The 13424-nt window shown below is 38.6% G+C and overlaps 1 protein-coding gene across 3 annotated transcripts in view; it reads left to right on the forward strand.

Annotated features, from left to right (window-relative positions):
• bnc2 (basonuclin 2) overlaps positions 1–13424 on the forward strand; it is a 766921-nt gene that overhangs the window by 305562 nt on the left and 447935 nt on the right. The gene's annotated exons all lie outside the window — the stretch shown is intronic.

Consider the following 13424-nt stretch of genomic DNA (forward strand, 5'->3'; position numbering starts at 1 on the left):
ACAACAGGCCAAGAGAGGCCTGTTTATGGGTTGTACAGTTGTCCATCATTAATTTGAGATTTTTATCTAAACTCTGCAAATTGTTAACTTCTCTTGGACAAGATACAAAATCTAACTATTAATGTAATGATTTAATCAAAATCACTAAGTGTGATTGTATCAATTTTCAGGCCTGTCTGTTGATATCACACAACTTTAGTACACTGCTTCATAAATGATACAGAGAAGTACTCCTTCAAAATTCAAAGTGTAAGTATAAAAATGTTGATAGTAATATTTTACATAGAATTCTCAAGTTCAGTAAAATATCTTGGTTTTCCGGTTTCACACACATTTCACTTGTTCCATGTATACTATAAACAGAGAAAGTATTGTGATGGGGACAAAATTTCAACTTTGAGTGCCCAGTGGATTTACATGTTGTAGGCTTCCCTGGATAAGATTTGATCAATTCTCAGTGATGTCTGCATGTGTGTCAGGATGCAAATTCATGGACAAGGTTGATGATTCAATCCAAACAAAACCTGGCAGAGTTATTATCATGAAAAAATGATTTTTCACAAAACTGATCTATTCAGATTTTACCCTACAGAGCTAACTACATATACTATACCAGTAACGGGGCACTGCCCGATAATGTGCAGTGAATACACTTGACTTGAGCATTCCTAGTTTTCTTTCTCTTTCTCTGTACGTTTAGCATTCGTTTGCTTAGAGGATGATGTGCTTGCTGCTTCGTGACCAGCTCTTGTTTTCTCCACTCCTGCTTCTTCTCTTCTTTCGTCAGCATCTTTTTGCATTAAAACTGATTAAGTCAGTGTTTGTGTTGCAATTACTTAGTACGTTTTCTTTAATTTTTTACTTAAGCTGGTACTTAAGTCTTCACTCTGCCTCAAGAATGATTTAAGATATGAAGAGGTAGGGGAAGTGATGGTGAAGGTAGTAGGGATGACAACGACGCCCATACGCCTGTGCCGCATGGCCGCCCTGCTGGCCACTGGTGAGAGTTGATTCTACAATAAAATAAAATAAAAAGAGGAATAACCTTGGAGGTCAATCATCACCCTTAAAGTGGATAGTAGACGTCACGTAGTATATGTGTACCAAATTTCAGGTCAATAGGTCAAAACAGTTTGCGAGCTACAGGTGATTTAAAATCCTGGACAGACAAACGAATAGCCACGGTAGCGTATTATATAAGAAGATTGTAGGCAAATATATCAAGGAAGTATTTTGTTGACCAAAATGTCGGCTTTGACTTTTCAAAGGACTTATAAGTTTTAGGCTTCCCTACACATAATTTGACCACTTCTAGAGTAATGACTCATAAACCAAACCACACAATCTGAACAAAACTTGATACAGTTTGGTACAATACAGATAGTTGCCCTATAAAGTCAGAGCCTGATGAACTTGAGCAAAATTGCTCAATGATGTACAATTGTAATAATTTGATGCACAACTGGACATGGGTAAAATGCATTTTTTCAACAAGGTATAATTTTTCCATTTTTAATTTCACATAATGATGTCATGGTGGCACGGTGGTAGTGCTGCTGCCTTTCAGTAAGTAAGGAGACCTGGGTTTCTGTCCCAGGCCCTCCTTGCATGGAGTTTCCATGTTCTCCCCATGTCTGTGTGGGTTTCCACTGGGTGCTTTGGTTTCCTCCCACTGTCCAAAGACTTGCAAAGTTAGATGGATTGGCAATATTAAACTGGTGTGTGTCTGTGTGTTTGCCCTTTGATGGACTGGCGCCCCGTATGGAGTTTATTCCTGCCTTCCGCCCTACACTAGCTGGGATAAGCTCCAGCAGATCTCTGTGACCGTCTTCAGGACTAAGCAGGTTAAAAATGACTGACTGATTTCACATAATAAAATACTGGCCTAGTATAATAAACTACTTTTTTTGTACTTTCATCATTTCTGTTCATTTATTTATCTCATTTTCCTTGCATTTTCAGTTTGTTTTTTGCCATTCAGAACCAATGTAAATATGACATCTACTTGGCGTATTTACCATTTTTCTCAGTGCTTTTCTTCTATTACTGTATATCATTGTTGTCACTTAGTTGCTATGGAACAATAGTTACAGTATACAGTTGCTCTACAACTGTAGAGGATTACTAAGAGGCCTAAGTAGTTAAACTGCTCAATCAATCAATCTTTACTTTATACCTAAGAAATGTATATAAAAAGCATAAAGAGAATACAGTATATATAAGCACAGCATATCCTTAGTGTAAAATTACAAAACTGAACACATAACAAAAGTGATAAAGTAACACGAGGACTTATACAGAGGAAGCACTGTGACACAGTAAATCTAAAACACAAAACTAAACTACTCAGCAGAGCATTCAAGCCTAAAAGACAAAGTTAGTTTTGTTTATTAAGGTAGAATCACTTTGAGCAGTAATTACCATGGAACTGATACATGAAGGGGCAGCAGTTAAAACACCAAAGAATACAGGTGGGACCTCAGTGTGGACTAAAGGAAACAATGCTGACAGCCAGCTAATTAGTCTTCCTTCTATATAGTGACTTTTCAAAAGACTGTTTTGTCTGTAGGAGAATACAATGGATGAGGCGATAGTTTGAACAGGAACTTGTGTGTTCACATCCATGCCCTCCGCCACCAGAGCTCATCTTCTGCATGCTTTCCACCCAATAATTTAACTGGCTGGTGTGTAGGGAATCATGTGGCTGGGAAATCACATCTGACAAAGAAAGTGGCCTCAAGTTATATCCAAAGGAAGTGGCTTTTGAATAGAGGAACCCTTCCATACTGCTGCTGCAAATCACTCCAGTTCTATTTATTTATTTTTCTTGTCTTTTCTTAAAAATGACAGTGCTGCCGACATAACGAAAGAGCTCCTAGTAAAAAAGTGCTATAAAATTTTTAAAAGCTCAGTCTAGCGATGACTTTGACAAAGATTTAACAAACCAGAGCTGTGGAGCATTCAGCAGGCTAACAGTTTTAATGGGTTTATTCTCGACAGTTTTTCGGTTGTGTAAGTGTCAGTTAATAATTTACCTGTCCCGTGGGGCCAAAGAGGCAATCACACTCTGTGTAGCACAGCGCTCTCTGGGCTGTCGCTCTCATGCAGCTCATACTGCTGTGGAAATGCACCATAAGATGCGACATCCCTGTTGCCTGACAAATGAAGCCTTGTTGAAGCAGTGCAAAGATGCTACATTTGCCAGATGAGCCTACAGCTTCCCAGCTTGCATTGTTTACGTGTACAGTATGTGGAAATCCTCAATATTTAAAGACAGAAAAGAAAAAACATTTGCAAAGAAAAATTAATCCAGAAAAAGAAATATAATCAAAACAAATTTAAATACATTAAAAACATTAAATAACTTTGTAAATGGCAATCAATGTTTTTAAAGATAATACTTATTTAAATAGATCTTGTAAAATAAACCTGCAGTAAGGAACAGACTAGTGACAAGAAAGAAAGAAAGAAAAAAGAAAAAAGAAAAAAAGAAATAAGGGAAGAAAGAAAGAAAGAAAGAAAGAAAGAAAGGAAGAACGATGTGTGATTAGATAGATAGATAGATAGATAGATAGAAACTTTATTAATCCCAAGGGGAAATTCACATAGTTAGAAACGATGACTGTAAGTTGATCTAGTATAAGTGAGTGCCCAGGCCAGGTTTGATTTCTACTTTCCATAAAATGCTAACAGGATTATACTGCAAGTATTAGTGATGTATCAGTTCATTAACCAGTGAATCAACCATGGGAATTGAACTAACAACTATACAGTTATATTTACTGTATTAAACTGTAGGGGAGCACAGTACATTGCCACATTTACTGTATCTATAGACTGAAAACTGTAAAAACAATAAATGCTTATACACACACACACACACATATATATATATTATAAAAAAAATCTTGGAAGGAGACAAGACGTGATTTTCTCGGACAGACAATTACACGTCCCGCAAGATGAGTCTGTGCCAAGAGATTTAACCACACCTGGGGCTGGAAATAAAACACAAAGTAGATGACAAAGTAGAGTGTCGTAAAGAATTCAGAAACGTTGGCGCAGTACACATGCAGAGCAGGTTAGAGATAATGGAAGTACAAAAATTTGAAAGTCTCAAAAAATGATAGTAAAGATTAGCGCAGTAGCGCAAGCAAACGGAAATTATTACTCAGAGAAATAACAGAACAGCGAAAAGAGATCAAATATATTGTTCGGATTTAAACTTTAAGTCAGAGACTTGTAGATCGTCTTAATTCATGTTGCCATCAGGGGAAAACAAAAAAAAGTAGTGTTTCTTCCCAATGAAGAGGCGTATCCGCGAGAATTAAAAGATTTGTCGTTTGGTGAAAGTGAAATCCCGCAAGAGAAAATTTCAAGCCCCGCGAGACAAGACTTTATGCAAAGAGATTTGGAAAAGTCCCGCCCACATAACCACGTGCACGGTTCAATCATTTCTCATTTGTGTGAATGCTATTGTCAGACACATTTCTTGTAGAGAGAAAGACACGATATTCACTCACGGGCAGTTATATGCTGCGTTGTCACAATGTAATTCCAAACGTGGAATCAAAATTCAGTGCGATATTGATGAAAAGGTAAAAGTGAAAAGAGATCGAATATATGGAGATAGGTGATATGACCTATATCACCTATGTAGATATTGTTCGGCTTTAAAGTTTAAGTCGGAGACTTGTAGATCGTCTAATTCATTTTGCCATCAGGGAAAACTCATGTTTCTTCCCAATGAAGAGGCCTATCCGCGAGAATTAAAAGTTTTGTTGTTTGGTGAAAGTGAAATCCACATACGTGAGCAGCAGAGACGTGAATTTACTATTGCTAAGCGTGCGTTGGCATACGAAGCGAGAAGGGGGCAAAGCCCCCTAGTATATATATATATATATATATAAATACACTGTATATTTTTTTTTTGGAGATAAGCCTGACCTGGTAGCACCAAACATAACTCGACAACAGTGACCCCCTAATGATTTCAGAATGCACTTGGCAACATGCATTTTGAAGTTCCTTATATGTGAATAACGTTTAACTTTAACATACAGTATATGAATTAAACTTATGCTTCTTCAACTTCACAACAACTAGCTGTAGAACATAAAAAATTGAAAAAGAACAGAAAAATGATGATCAATGCACTGTGAAGCTGATTTTTATACATATGACACAAGACAACGTCTCTCACTTTCAGTCTCAAACACTGCAGCATGCAGTGGGGCCAGAAAGAAGAAGACATGCACCTCTTCTACTGTCCTTCTTTCACACTCGCTGCAGGCCAAAAAGAAGTGAGACATGCACCTCTCATGCTTACTCTCACCATATATCTTGTCATTTGTGGATTTCATCTGGATAACTTTGATTTTTGTGAAACAAAGCTCTGTTTTTAATTTTGGCTCGATTGAACTATCTTTGAATGTAACTGCTTGGAAGAGACTGCTGCAGGCATTGGTCTGTATAATGTATCTGCAAGTTTAGTTATTCAGATGGCTTTATTATTTTTCTTTAATTTCAATGCTTTTATTAGGTAACTGTCACTTTTTTCTAGACAGTCTTTTACCTGTAATATCTACTTCAGCTGTAGCCTCAATCACCTGAAAAACAATAATTCTGTACACAGGTGCATTACATTTAAAGGTATTGATGGACATTTGTCTTTGACGTTAATGATGTATAGATGTACAATGTCATCAGAAAATATCCTTCTGCTGTGAAACATTCTGACCTATCATTGTTTACACATGTCTTAAACAACTATTATCATACACTGATAATTTCTGTATTATCTATATCTATTATTTATTTATTATATTGCATATTTATTGACTATATGTATGTATCTAGACACATAATACCATACATTGCATCAATGTTCATATTGCTTACAACACGTCAATATTGCTGCTACTTCTTTGTCTTGTCTTTGCACAATGTCTTGTCTTGTTTGTGTTTTAATTTAAATTTTAAATCTTTCTTCTAATTTTAAATTTTAATTTTTTATTTGCACTTCATGTTGTTACACGGATGGCACGGTGGCACAGTGGTAGCGCTGCTGCCTCGCAGTTAGGAGACCCGGGTTCACTTCCCGGGTCCTCCCTGCATGGAGTTTGCATGTTCTTCCCGTGTCTGCATGGGTTTCCTCCGGGTGCTGGTTAGGTGCTTTGGTGATTCTAAATTGTCCCTAATGTGGGTGTGTGTGCCTTGTGGTGGGCTGGCGCCCTGCCCGGGGTTTGTTTCCTGCCTGGCGCCCTGTGTTGGCTGGGGTTGCCTCCAGCAGACCCCCGTGACACTGTAGTTAAGATATAGTGGGTTGGATAATGGATGGAATGGTTGTTATACTGTGGACCCTGAGCTTGGCAATTTCTGCATACTTGTATATGATTGAGATGACAATAAAGTTCACTTTGACTTGATCCTTTCACTTTTTTATGTTGCACCCTTATGCTAAAATCACTTTTTTTCTTTTGAATAAATTGACAAACATTTTTTAAATCTTGTTTTTGCTTTGTCATTTGGGAATATTGAGTGTTGCTTATTAAGAAAAAAAAATAAAAATAATTTTAGCATAATGCTGCAACAAAAAATGTGTTAAAAGTGAAGGGTTCTGAATGTTTTCTGAAGACATAGTTCTCTTCTTATTAATGTATGTAGTAGACAAAGCCATGTTTGCTGTACTTTCGTAGAAACGTAGAGGGCTTGTCTGCGGACTCATGAATGTATGTGATCTTCCACAATACTTAATGTCTAAAAATGTATCCCTCATGCAAGATGAGGTTCTATTGTATAGTAAAATGCCACACTTTGTGGGTCATGATGTCACTTTCATTAAACAGTTTTATAATGTTTTTTTATTATCTCCCTTCTAACAGATGAAAAGATTAAATTGTCATCCAATAGACAATCTTTATATATAATATGCTACCGTGGCTGTCCGTTTGTCTGTCCAGGATTTTAAATCATCTGTAACTCACAAACCGTTTGACAGATTGACCTGAAATTTGGTACACATATACTACGTGACGTCTACTGTCCGCTTTCAGGGTGATAATTGACCTCCAAGGCTATTTCTCTTTTTATTTTATTTTATTGTAGAATCAACTCTCGGGAGTGGCCAGCGGGACGGCGCATGCATACGGTCGCCGTTCTCATCCCTAGCACCTTCGCTATCACTTCCCCTACCTCTTCATGTCTTAAATCATTCTTGAGGCAGATTGAAGACTTAAGTGCCAGCTTAAGTGAAAAATTAAAGAAAACGAACTAAGCAATTGCAACACAAACACTGACTTAATCAGTTTTAATGTGAAAAGGATGCCGATGAAAGAAGAGAAAAAGTGGGCTGCTAGGGTGGAGAAAAGAAGAGCCGCTCAGGAAGCAGCAAGCGCATCAACCTCTGAGCAAACGAATGGTAAACGTACAGAGAAAGAGGAGGAAAACTATAAGTCAAGTGTATTCACTGCATGTTATCGTGCAGTACGCCGTTACTGGTTTCCTGATAATTCTCAACAATTCTGCGTTTTCCCTGCAAAGTAATGTATATACTCCAGTATAAATGAAAATGTTCCAGATTTAAGACAATCAGAAATGTTTATCTAAAAATATTTTTAGGTTACAATCTTTAGATAGATAGATAGATAGATAGATAGATAGATAGATAGATAGATAGATACTTTATTAATCCCAAGGGGAAAGTCACTTTAAACAAATCACACACCATAAGAGACGCTGTGTGCAGTTGATGTACTTTGATGTTTTAGTCCCCACTTCATTATTCTTTGCATAATCCACAGCACACTAACACATAGTTATCACACTGTGTGTCTTTGGAAAAACTGACAGGCTTTTGTGCATGATACACTGGATAAGTCAAGTCAATTGCAGGATCTATTTTATAGAATCAATCACATTCACACCTGATTGCACATTTATAGTTAAATACTTTCCTTGGAGAAACAGCTTGTCATCCTTAAGCTTCTTGCACTTGTAAGTAGGGGAACAGCAGTCTTCCCACTGTTGACCATCAAAAGAATGCATCCCCTCCTATAGGATGAAGCTTTTGGATATCCTTTGCATGTGATCTAAGGAAATTGGAATATAAATTAATTTGAAATGTCCACTCCAGAAATGTCCACTATCTATCTATCTATCTATCTATCTATCTATCTATCTATCTATCTATCTATCTATCTATCTATCTATCTATCTATCTATCTATCTATCTATCTATCTATCTATCTATCATATTGTGCATTTCCTTTCATATCTTTTAGAAAGGAAATGCACAATATGATAGAGATAGATAGATAGAAAAGGAAATGCACAATATGATAGATAGATAGATAGATAGATAGATAGATAGATACTTTATTAATCCCAAGGGGAAATTCACATACTCCAGCAGCAGCATACCGATACAAAAAACAATATTAAATTAAAGATTGATAACAATGCAGGTAAAAACAGACAATAACTTTGTATAATGTTAACGTTTACCCCCCCGGGTGGAATTGAAACTCCTGTGGCGTAAATTGTAGGCATACATAAAATGTCTGTGGGGTACATGGATGTATTTTTCTGCCCCTATCTAGATATTGCATAAAGGATGCCTTTAGGTCTGTGGGTATCTTCTTAACTATACTCATTGGAGCTCCACAAAATACCCACACGGAGTCCCTAGGACTGCACAAGTGAAAGATCCTTTGCTCATACTGTTATAGGATCTGAAAAATGATCAATTCCAAAATATATCTGATCCAATTATTTTGGGTTAGGGATTAGAAGCCTATACCCAAAAAGGGAAAAGTGATACTAGAATTATTTAATGAATACATTGCCAGTAAAATTATAGTTTTACTGTACTGGGTTATTGTTTGCTTTATTGAGAGAGATGCTATAGAAATTACAATTGATTAACCGAGTCTACATTCAATGAGTCAATATGGATAAGTAGATTGGAGAATGGATGGATGTATGCTGTGTCTATAAAATATATAAAAGGTTTTGGAGGTACAAGTCCTGGTGTAATTCGTGTGATTACATACATAGGCAGTTCTTATCTATGCTTGACAGTGAGAATGACACCAATTCAAAGTAAGACTCTATAAAATTCTCCTGAACTTAATGAATTTTGCTGAACCTCATCTATCATTTAAATAGCATACTGACAATCAAGATGGAGTTTTGTAGAGTAGACTAAATTGTCATAAAAATGGCTGAATGAAAAACTTTTTTTCATTTGTTGTTCTTAGTAAATTACAATCAGTGCAGTACAAAGTTTGCCAAATTAAACAAATAAGCGCTGTCTTTGTCTGAAGGCTTGTCTGTGGCTACTTCCGTTTTCATTCCGCATCAAAAAGACATGCAGGTTACGTTGACTAGTGATACTACACTGGCCAGGTGTGAGTGTGCCTGGTGACTGTGACCATAGGAAGCGTAAGAAATTTGACAAATGAGAAGAGAACATTCAGTCCATCAGGCCTCTTTGTTTAGCTAATAGCTAAGCTGTCTCAATATCTCATTCAGATCCTTCTTAAAGGTTGTCAGTGTTTCTACTGCAAGTCTATGTCTTGGTAATTTGCTCTAGATTCCCACAACTCTTCAATCCTAAATCCCTTTATTTGAGTATGTGATTTGCCGTTGTGTTGAAAGGATTCTACTGGAGCTACTTTATCAAAGTTTTTGAGGATTTTGATGACCTAGATTAGGTCCCCATGCAGTCTCCTCTGCTCAAGACCAAACTTTAATTATCGGAGCCTGTTGGAGAATGACATGTCTTAAACTCCTGTAATGGACTTGGTTGCTCTCCTCTGCACAGGTTCAAGTGCTGCTAAGTCTTATAGTGTGAAGACGAAGGGCCCATTTATAAAGCTTGCTTACGCACAACACAAGGCTCAAAATGTTCATATGAAACTTCCCATGCAAACGTTGAGATTTATAAAAGAAAACCGAATTAGGGAACATGCATATATTTACTCAGACCCTTGCTTACACAACATTCACGGACAAACTGGGAAATGACGACACCCTCAGTCAAGTAGAGAAATGTAGCCAAACCAGCTAAATGAGGACTCGCAGGCATAATAATTCACATCATCGAACCGTTATCATAATGTGTATTGATATTACACCTCAAAAGTCAGTCAGTCATCATCCAACCCGCTATATCCTAACACAGGGTCACGGGGGGGTCTGCTGGAGCCAATCCCAGCCAGCACAGGGCAGGAACAAATACCAGGCAGGGTGCCAGCCCACAGCAGGGCACACACACACACCAAGCACACACTAGGGACAATTTAGAATCGCCAGTCCACCTAACCTGCATGTCTTTGGGAGGAAACCCACGTAGACACGGGGAGAACATGCAAACTCCACGCAGGGAGGACCCGGGAAGCGAACCCAGGTCTCCTTACTGCGAGGCAGCAGTGCTACCACTGCACCAGCATGCCACTTTTAACTCTATTTTAGTTAGTTAACTCTATTTTATTTATTTTTAAAAGGGCACTGAGAAACCTTTCTGTTTTTTTGTCAGTTTATATTACCTGCATGTTGTCACTTCTCAGGGGACTGGCCAACAGATCAGTAATATCTTTCAATCAAGCTTCACCCCATCATGCCTACTGTGCTGGAAGCCATTAACTGACTGGCGTGGCGCTACATCCAGTTGGTGTGAATGTACAAAAAAAAAAACAAAAAACAAGTTTTTGACAATATAAGAAGGCACTTTGCAGCAGTGTCCAGTTTTTCAAATGTAATTGGAGCAATTTACTGTGCTCATATTGCAATAAGCGACCTAGTAAGAATGAAGCTGCTTTTGTTAACCATAAGCAGTTACACTCCAATAATGCACATCATCCAAGATGTGATTAGAAACATCGTGTCTAGGTGGCCTGGGTCAACATGTGGTTAATTTATTTTGCGGCAAAGTAGGTTGAACGGACATGATGGTGTTGAACGTGATGGCTGGCTTGTTGGTGAGGTAACTGGCTGAACACTCAGTTTTTCATATGACCTTTACTATTCATTATCATGGCATTACATGTGCCAAGTGACAGTGCCTACCCACTAAGATGATGGTGCCTTACACTTTTCCTGGACTCCCAGAGCACAGAGGAGAGGTGCTATGACTCCATGCATGATCTTGTGCTCTCAGTTGGTTGCAGAACCTCAGCCAGTGAAGTTCTGCAGCACCATGATTGCATATACTGGATATAAGGTTGATTAGCAGGCTACATACATGAATGGATGTTTTCAGGACGGTGTTCAAGGTGCAGTCACATGTGCATATTTACAAGATAAACATAAATGGTGAATTGCATAGAAATGTGTCTTCTAGGTTTCGTGAATCTGATTTTTTTTGGCGTATGCATTTTGCTGTTTTTCTGTCGTGCGCATGTTTTTACACTCGATTCCACGCAAAGTTTTATAAATGATGCCTCAGATCTACACACAATACACCAGATGTGCTCTTACTAGTTTGATTTAAATTTAACAGTTTAATCTAACATTTTATTTGCCTTTTAAATTCTGCTTCTGCGCAATGCTTAGATGAAGGAAATGTTGTGTCAACACAAACCCTTAATCCGTTTCAGAGGCTGCTTCGTCTAGGACAGTGTCCCCCATCTTGTACATATAATTGATGTTCCTTTTGCCTTTGTGTAGAACTTTGCACTTTCCTACATTAAACTGCTTTTTCGAAGTGTTCACCCAGTTCTGAAGTTTGTCCAGGTCTGGTCTGTTACTTCTTCCAGGGTTGGTCCTTTCCTTGCAGTTTGCACGTTCTCTCTGTATTTGTGTGTTCTTCTTCTTTGAGTACACTGGTTTTCAACCCACATCTCAATGACATGCTGTACATTTTATACTGATTGATTGATTCCAATTTGATTCAGTATGTGTGATAAACTGGTGCTCCATTCATGGTTAGTTTCTACCTTGCGTCAAGTGTTTCACATAAGCCTGAAATGCATAAATTGGCTAGAGAATTTATTATGTAGCAAACCGTGCTCACCTCACTTCCATTGTCAATGATGACAGAGCAACTTGGTGAAATTCTCTTGCAGCTATGACACTCAGACTGGGGTGCTGCTGCCGCAGAGGATGTGATGATGTAACTCAGAAATGTAATTTTAATCATATCCAGATATCCTGCCTGCCGTGGTTTCCCAAATTGCGGGCCCATTTCTAACTTGTTCTAATTGATACATGCCGTTGACGCCTATATGTCATCAGACAAGTGAATTTTATGACTTAATCAACCATGGCTGTATGAACATGGAGCTACAAATCATTAACATTATTAGTGTCTTAGATTCTCTTTGATTATAAATATATATACAGAAATCCAGGAGCGGGACCAATATTTTATTTGTGGCACATGGAATGAAATGAACAGAAAGTTGGCTTTCTTAATGCTCGTCTTTTAACATAACATTCTTAATGCTGCCTAATCTAATTCAGCATTTTGGGGACAGTAACCTACCGAACAGCAAAGTGAGCAAGTCAGGAAACATACATGGATGGCCTACTAGATCATTGCAGATTGTCGTACAACAGCCCCCTGTGCACAGACAGTCACAACACCAGATATCCAAAACACACACGTTTAATGTTTTCCCTCTTATACAGCACCACACAATGCTCAACTAGCCAAACTCCGTCCCTTCTTTTATCTCTCTTCTTCTCTTTCTGCCACCCTCACTCCTCCACATGCAAGCTCCATCCTCTTCCTCTCAACTCCGGCTTGACTAATGTAATAAGGCGGCCACTTTTATAACACCTTGGATGTAATCCAGGTGCTTCAAGATGATCTTCTGACGGCACTTCCTGGTGTGGCAGAAGTACCGCATGAGCACCCGGAAGCACTTCGGGTATGCCTACAATCTCTTCCGGTTACACTTCCGGTTTTGGCGGAAGTGCTGCAGTCCAGGGCTCCATAATCCTCCAGATGCCCCATGGCGGTGGCCATGGGCCCCAACAGGGTTGAGCTTCTTCGTGGTGGCTTCCCTCTTGTGGCCCAGGGGAGGTATTGTACCTCTGCCAGTCCTTCCAGGTGTCCGGCTGGGCAGGATCTCCAGCCGTCCGCCACAAGGTATAGTCATGAGTATGCTCATCTTCACAGTCATAGATTGGCCTATTTAGAATCATGAGCTAGCTCTGAGGCTAGAGATCTGCACTGGCAATCGGAAGGTTGTCGGTTTGAATCCCGTAAATGCCAATAGGGACTCTGCTCTGTTGGGCCCTTGAGCAAGCCCTTAACCTGCAATTGCTTAGCGCTTTGAGTAGTGAGAAAAGCGCTATATAAATGCAAATAATTAAATAAGTAATGTAATATGCAAGTCTTTGGATGTGGAGGAAAACTGGAGTACCCAGAGAAGAATATCCAGAAAGACACAGGGTGAATATGCAATCTTCACATG

The sequence above is a fragment of the Erpetoichthys calabaricus genome, chromosome 7, assembly GCF_900747795.2.
Source record: "Erpetoichthys calabaricus chromosome 7, fErpCal1.3, whole genome shotgun sequence".
Lineage (NCBI taxonomy): Eukaryota > Metazoa > Chordata > Cladistia > Polypteriformes > Polypteridae > Erpetoichthys > Erpetoichthys calabaricus.